Source organism: Dasypus novemcinctus, chromosome 11, assembly GCF_030445035.2.
Source record: "Dasypus novemcinctus isolate mDasNov1 chromosome 11, mDasNov1.1.hap2, whole genome shotgun sequence".
Taxonomy (NCBI): Eukaryota; Metazoa; Chordata; class Mammalia; order Cingulata; family Dasypodidae; genus Dasypus; species Dasypus novemcinctus.
In genome coordinates this window covers 50848112-50865842 of record NC_080683.1, presented here as the reverse complement: position 1 = coordinate 50865842, position 17731 = coordinate 50848112, and the positions used below count along the sequence as shown (strand labels likewise).

The following is a 17731-nucleotide window of genomic DNA, read 5'->3' as shown; positions in this document are numbered from 1 at the left end:
TCTACCTTCATTCTACTTCATGAGTGCTGTCTTTCTTAACACTTTACATTTTAAAACATGTTTTAGAACCATCTTGTCATGTTTATCTCCATTCTCCATTCTTTGACTCTATACATTAATTTGTTTAGAGTTATATCTACAATATGAAAATTTTCAAAATTTTCAAAATATGTACATAATGTATCATTATATTTAATTTTTATTTGATATTTCTCACTAGAGTACTGCTATTTTTCTTGTAGAGGTGATTCACATATATTGTTAGATTTATTTGTATATACATTAATTTTTGATTCTATGTTAATTATTATCTCTTTTTAATATTTTTCATGTGTTACTGTTATGCATAGATCTTGGTTTTTAATATTTATTTTATATCCAGTAAACTTGCTATGTGCTAACATTAAGTCTAATGGCTTACTGAACTTTTCAACCCCTCAAATAATACATAAAAAGCTATCAATTCATTTTGTTTACCTAACTTTTCAGCTCTTCAAGGCTATTGATGCCATTTTAAAAATAAATGTATTTTGTCTGTTTTTTTATTGTTATTTTCATTGGTAGGGTTAATTAAAATGACCTAGTCTGTCTTTATTGGAAGTGAAGTTTCTACTATTTCATATAAGTAATTTTATATGAATTGTGTTTGGTAACTTCTAGTTTTATTTATAAATTCCATTTTCCATTCCATTTTCCATTCCACTTTTGGGAATAGAAACATCATCACTTTATTATTTGCCCAAGACTAATTTTTTTTTATTCAGTAGAATAAAGCATGTTTTAAACAGAAGCTCATATCATCCAGTTTTACTAGTCTTTAATTGATTGTTTTATTCTATTTTTGTTTTTATCTCTTTGGTTCTGATCTCTCAACCTCCGTTGTATTTGCATCGTATCTATGAAAATCAACAATTGAGACATTTGTAGAGGTATGTACTGAACTACCACTAAGCATAATGAAAGTCACAGATGTGTCCTGTCCTTATCCAGTGTAAGAAAAATAAAACAGACTTTAAATTACTTCCATATTTTCTTACTTAACTCTGCAATTACCCTTTTTTATTTCTTCTATTTCACTTACATTTAATGCCAATACATTTTTCTTTGTCCTGATATATTTTTGACATTTTCTCCCTTTACTTTATTTTTTGAAATGTATCAGCAATCCCTCATGTCATTTTATCATACATCTGAGATCTTCACATTATCTCAAAAAATCTTTAGAAAGAGGAATGTATTATCAAGAAATACATTAGAAAATTTCATTCTGATTAAAGTTTATATTGAAGAATAGGTTGCACTCCTTCAAGTACTAAAATTATGCATTAAAAACACCCATCAAAGCTACCCATTAGTTGTCATATTATGATAAGTCCAGAAAGTAATTCTTAAACTAGGAATGATTTCTACTGACATATGCTTTCTTCAGCTTGCTATTAATCCATTCTCACATCTGACATGATATTGACATTGTGAGAGATGATGGACTAGCTGTGATGATGTGCTTAAGCTTCTGAATTAAACATAATAGCATGCTGGAGTGGGGCGAGGGAACATGTTTCATCTAAAAATTAAGATGCACTAAAAATTCTCAGAATAACTTTAATACTGAGAGAAGAGATTATCTTTGGAATATTGTTCCATTGAAACATCTCCTATAGGAAATAGTCTGATGTACAATATCTCAATCATTCATATTGGCTATCACTATTATCAAATGTTTGTAAAGATTCTTTTAACCACTCAATTCTATTTTCCAATGCAATTGACTTAATATTTGCCTAAGAAATACATCCCTTCATGGAAGTTTTGAGCAAATTCTAGCATTTAAAAGTCTGTTTTACTAATTAAAGCCAGTAAGACAACTTTATTCATTTATTCACTACCTATAAAAAATACCAAATTTTAGTAGACGTTGCCTGTTTATAATTGAATTTCTATCAGTTTTAGCTGGGTTTTCAACAGCAATGAATGTCAGTTGGTCTGTTCTTTCATTGGCATTTGTACCCCCAATTACCTCTAAATTCCAACACAGAGAAAAGGCTAGATGAAATCATGAATAAACTGGCCTGATGTATTTTCTTCCTAAATTTCCTCAAGGTAAGTGTTTACAGCAGACAGGTGTCTTTTCTTTAAACCACAATGCAATCTTTACCATTTATATCTCCATGAATTGTGAGAAGATGTGGGACAGCAATATCCTGCTATTGCTTCATGGCTCCATGAGTTGCCTAAAGTAGCATTAAAATATTTTGCCCCAAATTCTAAGATTTAAATGAATTTCAATACACTTCAATAGAAGAACATATGAAATTAAAGTTTTGGTTAAGTTTAGTCTATTAAATATCTATTTTGTCTGGATATTATATAATTATTGTGGAAGGAAATAACTTATTTTGGTGGTTTGGCATACTTTTTCTAAGTTCAGTGTGTGGTTCAGTCTTTTATATTGAAAAGTACATGGAAAAATAAGGGAGCTTGTCTTCTCTGTGCAAGACCTATTGTACATGCATAGAAACACTGATGAGTTTATTTCAAATTAACACAATATCTTTAATCTTCCCTAAGAGTGGAAGAAAATTGGATAGGTAATTCTTGCATTTCTCAAGGCCCGTGGTTTTCAGCCAAGGATGATATTTTCTCGTGGACATTTGACAATGTCTGGAGACATTTTTGATTGTCACAAGTCAGGGGGTGATTCCATATAGTGGGTAGAAGCTAGGATTGCTATTAAACATCTTGCAATGCACAGGACATCTCCCTATAACATACCAATAGTACCAAGACTGAGAAATTCTACACTAGATTTGAATTGGTTGAGGACAAAACAAGTGATTTGGAGACCAGAGCATCTGAACTTGAAAAGACAGGAGAACAGAAAGAGAAAAGAATGGAAAAAAATGGAACAGGGTCTCAGGGAATTGAATGACAACATGAAATACTCAAATATCTGCATTATAGGTGTCCCAGAAGGGGAAGAGCATAGAAAGGGGACAGAAATAATATTTGAGGAAATAATGACTGAAAACTTCCCAACCAACCCTTATTTATGAAAGACATAAATATCAATATCCAAGAAAGACAATGCATCCAAAATAGAATAAATCTGAACAAACCTACTCCAAGACACTTACTATTCAGAAAGTCAAATGCCAAAGATAAAGATAAAATTCTGAAAGCATCAAGAAAAGAGCAATGCATCGCACATACAAGGGAAACTCAATAAGACTAAGTGCCGATCTCTCATCAGAAACCATGGAGGCAAGAAGGCAGTGGCATCATGTATTTAAGGTTCTGAAAGAGAAAAACTGCCAGTCAGGGATTATTTATCCAGCAAAACTATCTTTCCAAGATGATGGTCAGTTAAAAGTCTTCACAGAGAAACAAAAACTGAGAGTATGTTACCAAAGGACTGGATTTATAAGAAATAATAAAGGAAGTTCTGCACTGTTAATGGATTGAATTCCCCAATCAAAAGACATAGATTGACAGAATAGATTAAAAATATGAGTCCTCTATATACTATCTACAAGAAACTCACCTTAGATACAAGGACACCATAGGCAGAGACAGAAAGTTTGGAAAAAGATATTTGATTCAAATAGTAACCAAAAATGATCCGGGATAGCAATACAAATATCAGACAAAATAAATTTTAAATGCAAAACTGTTATAAGAAATGAGTAAAAAGGACAATTCACCAAGAAGAAATAGCCATCATAAATATTTATGCACCTAACTTAGTGCCTCAAAATATGGGGGACCCACTCTGGCAAAACCGAAGAGAGAAATAAGCATCTCTATAATAACTGTTGGTGATTTCGATACACCACTCTCAGTACTGAATAGAACATCTGGACAGAGGATAAAATATGAAACAGACATCTTAAATAATAGGATAAATGAACTAGACCTAACAGACATTTATAGAGCACTATACCCCAAAACCACAGGATATACATTATTTTCAAGTGCTCATGGATCCTTCTTCAGAATAGACCATGTATTAGGTTACAAGACCAGTCTCAATAAATTTTAAAAGGTTGAAATTATACAAAACAATTTATTGGATAATAATGGCATGAAGCTTGAAATCAATAGCAGACAGATAAAGGGAAAATTCACAAATATTGAAGATTAAAGAGTACAATTTAGAAAGCTCGCAATGTAATATATAGGGTAAGTGGCGCAGTTATGTTTTCATCATTTGTGCCAAAAAAAGTTGTTCCCTTTTCTTAATTTGTATAGGATTTCTATTTATATTGATTGTAAAGGTTTAGAAATGGATAGTGGTGATGGTAGCACATTATTGTAAATATAATGAACAACGCTTAATTATATAGGTTACTATGGCTAAAATGGGAAACTTTAGGTAGTATAGGTTACTAGAATATAAACTAATAGGTATTATTAATTTCTATTATTTTCTATTATTATAGATGATAGACTATAGTTAATAGTACATGAATAATCTTCATGAATTATAACAAATGTACAAAACTAATACAAGATATTATTAATAGGGTGGTATATGTGAAAAAAATACACCTAATGAGAATGAGTGGAAGTTAATAATACTATTTTAATAGTCTTTTAAAGATAAACAAAAGTAAAAAAGGTAACATACTGTTGAAAAAAAAGTACAATTATAAAAAATTGTTCTCATCAGTTGTAACAAATGTTCCACGCCAATGGAAGGTATTGGTGGTAGGGCAGTGTATGGGAATCTTGTATTTTATGCATGATTATTCTGCAAACCCACAACTTCTCTAATTAAAAAGAGTAACAATTCCCCAAGAATGGACAAAGAATATTAACAAGAAATTAATAGAAGAACTTATTATAAAAGTCTAATAATTGTAAAAGCATGTTGAGTTTACCACTAGTGAAGGAAATATGAATTCAAACAATGAGATACTGTTTTGTATCCATTAGTTCAGCAAAAATTTAGAAAACATACATCATTTTGTGTTTATAAGGATGCAGGAAAAGGCTCTCTTTCACTGATATGTTAGCAATTCTTAGTACATCATATAGTATTTTTCCAAATAAAAAATGGGGCATATCCTTTGGTCCATCAATCCTACTTTTAGGGATCCATCTTATAGTTATAAATGTATGACTATACAATCAGTTTTGCCCTTAGATTTGGGTGAGAGGGGCCCCTACTCTGGACCCTGTCCCTCAGGGGGTCCAGTCCTGCCTGTTTTTCCCCATGAGATGGAAAGTGTTAGGGTCAAGAAGTCATATTCTTCTGCAGCCTGCAATACCCACATCCCCATCCCCAATGGCAAATGCCTTTTTGGTTGTCCTCCAATAAAATGAATTCTGTTTGATGTCTTTGCTGAAAAACCTGATCCAGGGTCAAGGGAAGCAACACATGCTTAAAGAAAAGGATTATTCACCTAAATACGTAGATTGATTATTTGCATTTTGGGGAAAGATTAGCATACTTCCTATATATGTAAGCTTAAGTGCCAAATTTAAGTTTCAGTAAGCTATTTAATGATATAATATTTGCTGAGTTTTTTATGTGAGACGATAGGTATAAATTATTGGGAGATAATTACAAGGCTGAAAGGAATTTTCAAAAGTATTATAGAATCTCTTAGAACTTCATTTTCCATTTAAACAGAAGAAAATGCACTGTCTTCAATTGTGCCCTGGAAAGGAGATTCTCTTCCAATATCTGATTTCAAATATGTAAAATGTTCCTATTTAACCTCTTGTTATATCTTTTGCAGGGCTATATGGTAGAATGAGTTGACAAATTTCCAGAATATTGTCATTTATGTTGATTTTATTCATAATGTTTAAGCAAATCATTCAAGAAGAACTTGACAGAACAAAGTGGTAAATTTAGTTTGCAGTTACACCCATTTGCTGAATCCAGCTAGAGGAGTAATTAAACTGGTCATGAGTTTGTGTTCTTCAAGTGCTGTTCTTCAGCGAAATAATGAATCTTCAAAATTAATCCTGACTTTTGTGTTTTTACCAATGCTTATAAGATCATAAAATCCTTTGTAATAGGAGCCGAAAAGGATGTTTTGTTGTGAATACTAATTATTATATTAAGTTACCAAATATACACTTTACATAGAGAGATTTGTTATTATTATGGTTACAACATGCTTAGCTTTCATTGAAATTAAAGATAATTTTCTCTTCCTGTGGTAAAACCAGAATATTAAATTAGAGCTCATTGATAAAATCAACAATTTGAAAAAAATACTATTACAAAATAGTATTAGTCCTTAGAAATTAATTAAGTCTAAAATCCTGCATAAAAATAAAAGATCTTAGTAGTATTTAACTGAAAAGCAGTATTTAACTGAAATACAAGTCATTAAAGCATATCAGAAGTTGGGTTTTGTATTATGCTGAATAATAATTTGCCTGCATTTTAATTTGATTATTAAATATGAAACCTAATTGTCAAGTTCTAGATACAAGGGCCATCTTTATACTTTTTTAAATGAGTATTTGTAACATGAAAATTATTATCTATCAACTAAGTGAGACTTTCACATCTCTTGATTCTATTTGTGTTAAATATGTTTTCTAGGAAAATGGGAGCCCTCTCAGTCTTAATTTGCACATTCTGCTTCTAAGAACTCATGGCATGGATTATATTGGTAATGGCATGCATATGTTTAATATTATTGTTGATATGCACACTCATTATTTTTATCAATTGAATTATTTGGGATTTTTTTAAAAAGTCATGTGGAGAGATGCTTGGTCAAGTATAGAAAACAGATGTAAAGACAGGAAACAAACATTTAGGATAAGAAGAATTAAAACATGTTTGCAGTGAGATACTGTAGGGATGGTGTTGGGGATTGAAACATGCACCCCACAAAAGACATGTTCTTAACCTTAAACTGCATTTCTGCAGGTATGAATCCATTTGTAAAGAAGACCTTTTGAAGATGTTATTAGTGTGGTCAATTGAATAGGGCTGTTCCTAATTTGTATTTCTGGAAGCCTTATAAAGAGAGGGATTTTTGGATGCAGTCAGAGAAGCCAGAAGTCAAAGAAAGCCACAAGAAGAAACCAGAAGTCAGTGGCAATCAGAAGAGCAGACACAAGGAGAAAGAGATCACCATGTGATGGGAGATAGAGATGCAAACCAAGGAAGACCAAGGATTGCAGCAAGCCAGCACTAGAATGCAAGTGACTTTTGGGGAAAAGCCTGGCCTATTCGATGCCTTGATTTTGGACGTCTAGATTCCCAATCTAATCTGTGAGCCAATAAATTCCTGTTGTTAAGCCAAGGTTGTGGTATTTGTCATAGCAGCTCTACAAATTAGGACAGATGGGGAAGATGCTATATAATACATTGTTATAAAAAGATCTGAAATAGCATACAATGAAGGCTTGAATTTATAAATAACTCTTCTTTTAAGAACATCCGGGCATACTTCAGGCTACATGTAAGGTAAATACCTTATTTTATGTGACCAAGTGAAAATTCATATGTTCAAAGAATGATCCAATCTGCCCTCGAGGAATTTACTGATGGCAGTGCTTACCACCATCTCACTTACATGTGCAGGACAAGGAAACCAGCTCATCATTGCATAGGATTCATTGAAGACATTGTCTCAAAGTGCTGCTATCACCTAAAATACAATCCTGTATTTTGTCATCAGTGTGCCTGTTTCTTTCCTTCTCTTTCCAGTGCCATCCTCAGTCTTGCCAGATGGCTTAAGAAGATCCTGGAAAGACTTCAATTGACTTCCTGTTTTGCCTCACTGACCAGAGTGAATTCTTATGCTGATTCCAGAGCCCATCACCAGCAAAATTAATAGAATTCCTACTAGACAAACCATGCCCACCCTTGAGGTACCTGGATGGCAAAAGAAGGATAGATCCTTAAACAAAATTGGGGATTATTGGAAAAAAAGAAGAGTGTAATTATGTTAGATGTGCAACCAAGATAGTCCACTAAATTATCCAAAATTTTCTCATCCAATTCACTGTTGAGCTTTTTGAAAGAATAGTCTGCACTTGCTGTTTCTATTTTTCAGTTTCATAGTCAATCTTTAGCACAATGTAATTTGGTCTCCATATACATTTTCCTAGTAGGGTATTTTAATTAATGCCAACAAGTACTTTCTAATTTTAAAACACTCAATGAACAAATGAGTACAAATGTACAAGCAATGAACAGATGACTGCAATTGGTCTTTGTTTTTGTGAAGAAGTCTTGATGCCATATTCATATCCTGAGTCTTGGGCTCTTTGGTCCTTTCCTTGCCAAGCCAACCTCTCTAATGCAGTTCTTAATGCCCTGTATTTGAACCCTAGCCCTTCAGTTGTTGCCCAGAAAACAAATGTTGGCATGCATTGCCTTCTATAAGGCTACCCGTTGCTAGACTCTGACACCTGTGTTTGTATCACTTCAGGTCTGTTTTACCTTTAGACAAATAGAAAGTAAGGAAATAAGGAAGCTGGATGCTGAAAGATCAGATGTTGGAGGGCAATTTATAAATTGTGAAGCATCATTATATGGGTAGTGAGGGCCATTTCTCAGATTGATAGTTCATATCTATGTTGGTAAATTTTCCTGACAAAATTTTTACATTTTTTTCAGTTTTAGTTAACAACTTTTTTTATAGTCTGGTTTTGTATCATGCTAAGAAGTGTTTGCACACAGTTAAGTGTCAGCGATTGGTAATTATTATTACCATTATCTTGAATTAATAATATGGAAATTTAACAGTGATAAGATTTAATATTTTTCTTAATGTTATTTTTAGATATTAGCTATGACAAAATTAGCACCACTCTTACTAAATCTGCTCAGGTTTTTATTATTTTTATTCATTGGTTTTATTTATTCGCTCACTCATTTATCTATGCACATATTATTAAAAATTACCAATAAAATTAGCTTATTTTCTATGGACCACAAAAGTTTTGGAAGTATGCCTAGTAATAAACAGTCCCCAAAGTCATAGAAAAAAACTCAAATGGAGAGGGTTAGTCATATTTCCTGTAGTTTATTATCTATGTTGCTTTGAACATAATCATTCCAAACCTTAGTGGCTTAAAACAATTGTCATTTTATTTACACATGGTTTTATGGGTCAATAATGTGGGCCAGACATAGCCTGGCAGTGTTTTTGCTGGTCTTGGGATCACCAAGTGGGCAGGGACTCTGTGTCCGACCGACGTGACCCAATCAAAGCCTCAATCGTTATTTAACCAAATAAAAGTGAAACCTCTGAAATTAATATAATCTAATATGCCCAAAGGAACAAACTAGTTTACAAATATAATCCAATATCTATTTTTGGAATTCATAACCAATATCATATTGCTACAGTTTCCTTTTCTTTTTCTGGAATTTATTATAACTTGTATAAGAAGTTAGTTGGAAAACTAGGATTTTAAACATAGATTTTCTTACTGTCATCTATAAACTTTAGGTACTTAGAACTCTTGGGGGTTCTTTTCTTAGCATCATTAACTTCATTTGAGATGCTACCTGAAAATAAAGCTATAGCTTTATTTCTTTAAAAATGTACTATAATTAAAATTTTTCTTCATTTCAGATTCCTCCTTTCATTTTTCTCCTAAAGCTTTATTTATAATCATAAAAAATAAAATCTTGTCACTGAGCAACTAAGGTGAACTGCGGAATTATAATTACCTATCAAATGTTTATAAATAAAATAGCTTTCTGAAATGTTTAAAAATGTTTATAGGTAGTTTATTCCAAAGATTTGCAATATTTTCCTTAAACATTTTTCTTAACATTACTATGAATGATTATTATGCATAGTAAATTTCCCTATCTAAGTATAACCTCAAAGTTTTTGTGAAAAGAATTTCCTAGATATATGTGTGTGACTAATTACAAGCCAAATGGTTTTCACAGATGTATTTAGTTGAGTTAGCATAGAGGTTTTTTGTAGTTTTTCTTAATTTGAACACCTTTGTATGGGTCATGTACTCTCCAGTTTGTCATAGTCCCTTATACCATAATTTTTTCTGTTTTGGCCCCATCACTTAAAAACATAACTCAAATGTTAACTGGACCTTACTTACCTTTAGGTTTAGGAGGATAACCAGCAATCCCACTGCTGGGTATATACCCAGAAGGATTGAAAGCAGGAACATGAACAGATATATGAACACCAATGTTCATAGCAACATTATACACTATTGCCAAAAGTTGGAAGCAACCCAAGCGACCATCAACAGAAAAATGGATAAGCAAAATGTGGTATATATGTACAATGGAATAAAACTCAGCTAAAAGAAAGAATGAAGTATTGATATACATGACAACTTGGATGAATGTTGAAGACCTTATGTTGAGCGAGGTGAGCCAGTCATTAAACGACAAGTATTGCATGACCTAACTGATGTATCCTAGGCATATTGAGCAGACCCACAGAGCTAGAGTCTGGAAAACAGGTTATCAGGAGACAGAAAGGGAGTAGAGGGTGGTGAGGTGATGCTCAATATGGCAAAACCCATGACAAGTGGAAGGGGTGGTTTGGCAGCGGGTATGGATGATGGTGGTGCAGAGATGTGAGTGGGGTAGACAGTGCTAGAATGTGAGAGTGAGCAGGGTGTGTGTTGAGTTGGACGTCCATGGAACTGGGGGAAGGGCTGGAGGAAGGACAAGACTAGGTGAAATCTGGGGATTAGGTCTGTGGTTGCAACTACAATATGGGAATGTTCTTTTGGCAAATATGGGAGGTGAGGGTGACTTGTGCAGGGAACTGGGGTCGGGAGATATGTAGGAAAGGGTGCACCTGGAGCATGCTTCTGTAGAGTATGAATGTGTTCATCTTGCCATTGGGTATTATCTCAGTAGGTGGAGACACAAACAAACAGGAAAATATTAAACTCCCATCCTGGGGAGTCCTGTGGTGTTTTCAAATAGGGCACAAGAATCTCTCAAGTACGTAGGCAGTGCCTAATAAAAGAAAACAGATCAATATATTAAGCCCTCAATATTAATGTATGTAACTATTAACTTTATTCTTCAAAAATTGAAACTCACAGATGGTTATAGGTTCTGAGGGAAGGGGGAAAGAAGAATGGGTAGAACACAGGTCATTTTGGGGACATTGGAATTGTTCTGCATGATCTGATCTTACAATGACAGATACAGGCCATTATACATTTTGTTAGAACCTATAAAAGCATACGGTGCAAAATGTAAACCATAATGTAAACAATTGACAATGGTTAATAGCAATGCTTCAATATGTGTTTATCAATTGTAACAAAGGTACCATACTCATGCTTGTTCCATCCTGAATCTCAGCAGCATTTCCAGCCAACATCTACTCTCACCCAGGACAACTAATGAAATAATGAAGGACAAAGCCCATCCTCAAAAACAGAGTATCTGTAACTCTAAGCAAGACAGTTCCATTCATCTGCCCCATAGAATCTAAGCCCCTTCTCAATTTGAAGCAGAATGGGCACCACCATCCCAAAATCCTCAAGGGTGAGGAATGAACAAACACAAGAGGGGAGTGCAACTATAGACCAAAGTAGACTTATTATTCTAGTGATGGAAGAATCTATAATACTTATATAAAGACAGTGGTCTCCAGAATTTCTGAGGGGAGGGAGAGGGAAAATAGGTGTAACCTGGGACATTTTTGGGACATTGGAATCATTCTGCATGATATTGCAATGATGGACACAGACCATTACACATTTTGTCAAGACCTATAAAATTGTGTGGTGCAAAATGTCACCCATAATGTAAACTATAGATCACGGTTAGTGGGAATCCTTCAATATCTATTCATCAATTGTAACAAATGCCCTACACTAATGAAAAGATGCTGTTAATGGGGGAAAGTGTGGATGGGGCGGGGGTTTGGGTATATGGGAATCTCCTATATTTTCAATGTAAAATTTATGTAATCTAAAGCTTCATCCAAAGATTATGTGTGTTGGTAGGATGTGCAAGTATCAAGAAGTGAAATAAAAAGATGAATTATGAAAAAAACAAAAAGAAAGAGGGAGGAAGGAAGGACAGAAGAGGGGGAAAGAGAGAGAAAAAGATGCTTCTAATTAATTTTAATATGCTATAAAAGCAAATTAGATTTTCTGGGGGTTTGGAATGTAAAAATTTCTTAAAACTGATGAAATATGGTAATAAAATCAGTGAATCTAGAGAAAAAACATAAAATTCATTTTCTAAGAGTCTGCAAACTACTTGAAGATTTCTCCACATCTATGAGAATTTTCTTCAGTTTCTTCTGTCTTCAGCTTCTGTGACACTGTTGTTTATATTCCCCCTCAGCACCAACTAGAAAGGAAAATTAGTCTTTTCTCAGTCCTACAAAAAAACATGTACCCAGCAAGAAGTTTGCAAATTTAATAAAGTATTAAAAGGAAGATATCCTATTGTGTATTGAATTGTGTCTTCCTGCCTCACTGTGTCTCTCCAAGCCTCTCCTTTCCTCTGGTATTCACCAAACCCCAAACGGAATTTTTCCTTCCTGCATGGAGAACAGTTGTTTCCCTTCTCAAATCCTTACTCTCTGACAGTGGTCTTTGGTTATCATTCATGGTGTTCAGGCATTTCATAACCCTCCACACACCTTCAACAAAGGCAATTGCTTCATTTTTCTGTGAGGTATTCTTTTTTTTACTTATTAATTTTAGCATGTTAAAAACAATCACATCAAAAAAGTATACAGATTAAAAAAGATCATAGATGAAATAAGAAAATATTGTGTGTATATATATATATATTGCATATATATATATATATAAATCTACGGTATTTACTACTGTTGATATAGAGAAAGATTGGAGCAGCTCAGGTGCTGCTATCACAAACTAAATTATACAGCTTCATTTATTACAAATCATGGAATCATGGCTTAAAAATTGGAATTAACAGTAAAAATGTATTTGTAAGCTTCCACATGATCAAAACTAAGGACTCTGTTTTCTTAATCGTCAAGATTTTATTTGAGTTTCAGGGTAGTGCTTAGCTGCTAATATACTGCGTTTGTTTTGCCTTTTAATAACATCATTACTAAGTTGATTAAAATTACATTAGACTCATTATATACATAAAAATATTGTCCCATTCACTGGCTAAACAAAAGTGGACAGATGTAGTTCTGTCCCTTTTAAGTCTAAAGCCCCAGCTTGCAAGGAAAAGAGCTCTCAACATTAGGTTTTCTACCCTCTGTAGTCAAATATGAGCAAAACAATATTGAAAACAAGCTCTCCAATTAAATACAAAGTCACAGTTTCTTGGAATGCTTAAAACTTTTTGTCAATGTTTTGGTAATTGTAGTGATTTCAAGTATATTTAAAGACATCAGTAATTGTTTATCATAAGCCTGAATTTTTTTCACTGAAAAAGATTTTAGAAAGTATGAAAGACTCACTATTTTTTAAGACTAAAATCTTAGATTCCTATTAATAATTGGGTAAATCATTCTTAAAATTTCACAATGATAATTTAATGATTCAATAAGTGCAGCAATATCCATTGATTACATTCTTTAAGGGAAGATGATATAAAGTCCCCCCTGGGACTCTTTGTGGTGAGACCCTACAAGAATTTAAGGGGCACAGGAAGAAGGAACCATATTTTTAACCCTGCTTTCAAAGGAATTTTAAAGGAGTTTATTCTTCTGCCCCATGTGAATGCCTGCACCTTCTCCTGCTGGCCTTCGCTGAACACTGGATGACTGCGCTGCCTTTATACAGGGCAAGGAATGTTCTGCTCTGAATTAGACAAGTTAGGACAGAACACAGGGTACGAAAGCACACTGATCTGAGGGCAAATAGATACAAGTAGACCTGCACCTTTGGCCATAAACTTACCTTAACTGCCCTGATTTTAAGCACCATTAAGTGGGCAGCATTTCCCTCCATTGTCTTTACTTTTCAGATTGAAAGAAAATGGTAGCAATTGAATGAGCACATTGAACATTCTGTGAGAGGTTGAGTTAACAAGGCCAGGGCAAATCCTTTAGTCATTTTAAGGACTGGGATTAAAAAAAGAAAAAGAGAGAAAAATAACTTGACTAAAAGACAAGTTAAGGAAAAGAATAGCAAGTTATTGCATGGATCTAGATTAAAAGTAGTTTTTAAACATTTCCTTAATTCCGTGTTCAAATGTATATGCACAGATGCCTAAGGCTATCTATCAAAAGACACATATGCTGCATATAGCCTTAAAAATATCCATTCTACTCAGACAGGTTTTTTAGTGCTTTGTAAAATTACTCAAAACAGAATGAACCAAAACAATAAAAATGTTCAGGTTTTGAAGAAAGCTGTGTAATGAATTATTATTGTGTATGCATCCCTAAATGCTATTGCTGTGTTTCGATGTTAAATTCTTTCTGACAGATTCAGGGATGATGCATTTTGAAATGCTCATCTTAAGCAGCATCTCCATGGCATGAAAATACTTCCATATATTCTTACTACTAACAAGAATTTAGTCAGTTGCTTACAGTCATAAAATAAGGCTTGATAATCATAAGCATAGCAATGTGGGTGTTATATGGTTTCTATTCGCTTGTCTTTAGCAAGTCTAGAAAAATTCTCACAGCAGTATTGCTTTTTGAATGGAAAGTCTTTCCGGATTTCTGTAGTGATATGATGGAGGTGAGGTCCCTGGATATTGATACCGAATGAACTGGCATCTTCTAAATCTGGGGACGTTCTACACTGCACTGGGCTATGCACCGAAACTGCTGGGAGATTATGGTTCTGATAGTCACGTGCTGAAAAGTTGGGCATTTTGGTAAATTGCTGAAGTGGCTGCAGTTACCATCTTCATACCATGACTGCACGTGTGCCTCGCGTCTCTTTGTGAACTAACTTTTGACCATTTTCTGTTATCTCACAAATAATCCACTGAAGGACTGATGAATTTCCCACTCTTTGGTGACCCTGAATTTCCCATTCTTTGGTGACCCCTGAATTGCACAATTGTCAACAGGAAGAACTACTATTGGACTAGATGGTAGGACGAGGGGATCTGGGTGGCTGTAAGATTTTTTTGGAGAAAGGACTATTGAAAGAGTTGAACCGTATGGTCTCTTGGAAGGACTCTCCTGGAAGGACTCATTTGTGCCCCGTGTCTGAAGTGTGGAAACACAAAACTGCTGTTAAAAGTCTTGACATGCAAGAGTTTCCACGGTAAGTGGAGGGAGGCGCTGTAGGACAGTGGATATGCCGTCCCAGGATCTTCCCTTCCGACTGAGGTGGGTATCTTGAATAACCTGGAGGCTGTGTAAAGTGGTTCAAGAGTTTTGACGCACAGGTACTTGGCTCAGCATGCTTTCTTGGGCTATTCGAGTGAACCGCATTCCTTGGACTTTGCGAGTAAGCCCCTTCAAGTACCTCTTCGACAGCAGCGCCATTTTCACTTTCAGCTCCAGGGACGTTAGCACACTGCCAGGCATGGGAGCCCTGCTTCTTCTCATCTGCAGCCAGAACCTTCATCTTTTGCCGTACATTTGATATTCGATGATCAGCTGAACTTGGGATAGTGATTATAACTGTGGGGTTTGCTCGTCTGCTTTTGCTTTCAATGTCATAACTGGCACTTCTTTTTTTCAATAGCTGAACTATAAGAAGGTTTATTCCATTCGGACACAAATTCCTTTCTGATATTTGAAGTAGCATTGCTATGTTGGTTAACAGCTGCATTGTTATATTGCTTGGAATTGTCTTGTGGAGCCGATGGATGTTTTCTTTGAAAATTGACCTCACCCTTAAGCTTTTTACTATCTTCACCCACTGATATTCGTCTCAGCTCCCTCGTTCTTGTTCCAGTTCCACCCTGATGGTGAGCGGAATGTCCATGCTTTCAGGGAGACAACAGGGCCACTTCCTCTTTTGCCACTAGTATGGATACTTTACCGGCCTACACTTCTCTGTCCATGGCTCAGGTGCTGAATCTAGCAGACTGCGTCTCAGGTGGAAGTTGCCCCAAAGACTTCTTTGGATGTGCATCCTCTTTACCAGGTTCTAGGAGATCTAATTTTGCTTGCTTTAGTTCTGCCATAAAAAGTTGAAGTGGTTCTATTACAAAGTCATCTTCAAAGAAAAAAATTCTTTGCCAGAATCTCTTGAAGAAATTTTACAATTTCTTCCATAGACCATTTCATTAGATGTTTTCTGTGCAATTTTAAGATTGTATAAGACATATCAGTTAGAATTCATTCTCCTTCAAAAACATAGATATCCCATATTCTTAGGTTTAGTGAAAATGGAATATGATCAAGGAAACATTGAAAAAAAAACATTTCATTGTGTTAAAAACTTGCATACATTTTTTGACAATCCAAGTGGAGTTTAAGTTTGAACAAAAATTTATTCGGTATTTTTTTCATGGTGTTCCTGAAACATCAAGAGTTTAAGAAAAACTTGGGCAAAAAAAAAAAAAGGCCATGCATGGTATGTTTGAGTCCAGAGAACAGCTTGACCAGGGCCCAGAAGGCAGAAGGCATCTTCTTCATTCATATATATAAGGAGTAGAAATGTGATCTGGCTCATCACCTGACAGTATCCAACTTCCGTATTATAAATAGAATATGCAGCAAGAACATGGAATAAGGATTGTTGCTTAACTCCATACCTGTCTCTAAGCATAATATGGTCCCTAAATATGCAGTTGACATCGAGGTCGATTTGTCTGATACCAGATGAGCAACCCTGTGCTCTGTGTTTTAATTTGCTACAAAGGTCTCTTGTTTCTTGGTTCATTTTAGGGATCTCAAGAAGTAAAGCCCCGACTTCCTCTCTGAGCTGGAGAGGGATTCCTTTATAAAGTCTCCCATGAAACTTTGTATTTTTCCCACCCTTTTAGAATTTTCAGCCATTTTATAATTTTTTCAATTTCTAGGTGGATTTGCCATTCCATAGTTACATTATGATACGGGAGCTCTAACTCATGCAAAAAAAATCTATCCGTGGCTTTGTAAACAAGGTAATTAGCATCTTCCCAAGGTTCAATCTCCGCATATTCTCATCCTCTGTCTTATTTAGCAACTACTGCAGCTCGTTGTTCCTGGGCAAATTTGGCTGTTACATCTTGGTCTGAAGCAGACAGGTTCATGAACCACTGCATTCTTCTGAATTAACTTTTCTCCAAAAAAAATGAATGAGTTGTGGTCCTTGCCCTCAAAATGCTCACAGGTGAATAAAGGCACAGCACTCACGACTGGAAAAGTCTCTGTATGTTGTCCAGATTGGATCCTCAAATAAAACGTGCTGTTAAAGGTTTCTCAGAGAAATACATGTCCTCCAGTCTCGCCTTTGGCAGCGACCCGGGGAGCAGGGACCCAAGCAGCGGAGTAGATTTAGGCTACCACAGTGCCTTCTGTCCCTTTGTTTCTTTGCAAGAGGCGCCCGGAAACCAGAAAGTTCCAGATCTGAACATCTCCCACCCCTGCTTTGGAAAAGATCCCCGCCTCAGAGGGCGGCTCCAAGTAAATTTAATGATCGTGTTTTCAATTTTTTCTTTAATGCTGGTGGAATTTCTATCGGGATTGCATTAAATCTGTATATCCATTTGAGTAGAATTGACATCTTAATGATATTTAGTCTTCCAGACCATGGGCATGGAATGTTCTTCCAGTTATTTAGGGCTTTTTAAATTCCTTTTAACATTGAGTTGTAGTTTTCTGAATACAAGTGCTTTCCATCATTGGTTAGGTTTATTCCTGACTATTTGAGTTTTACCTGTAATATTTTATTT

General features: G+C 34.9%; 1 pseudogene; it reads right to left on the bottom strand.

Annotated features, from left to right (window-relative positions):
* Positions 1 to 14566: 14566 nt before the first annotated feature.
* Positions 14567 to 17089, bottom strand: LOC101418261 (USP6 N-terminal-like protein pseudogene; annotated as a pseudogene).
* Positions 17090 to 17731: the final 642 nt, after the last annotated feature.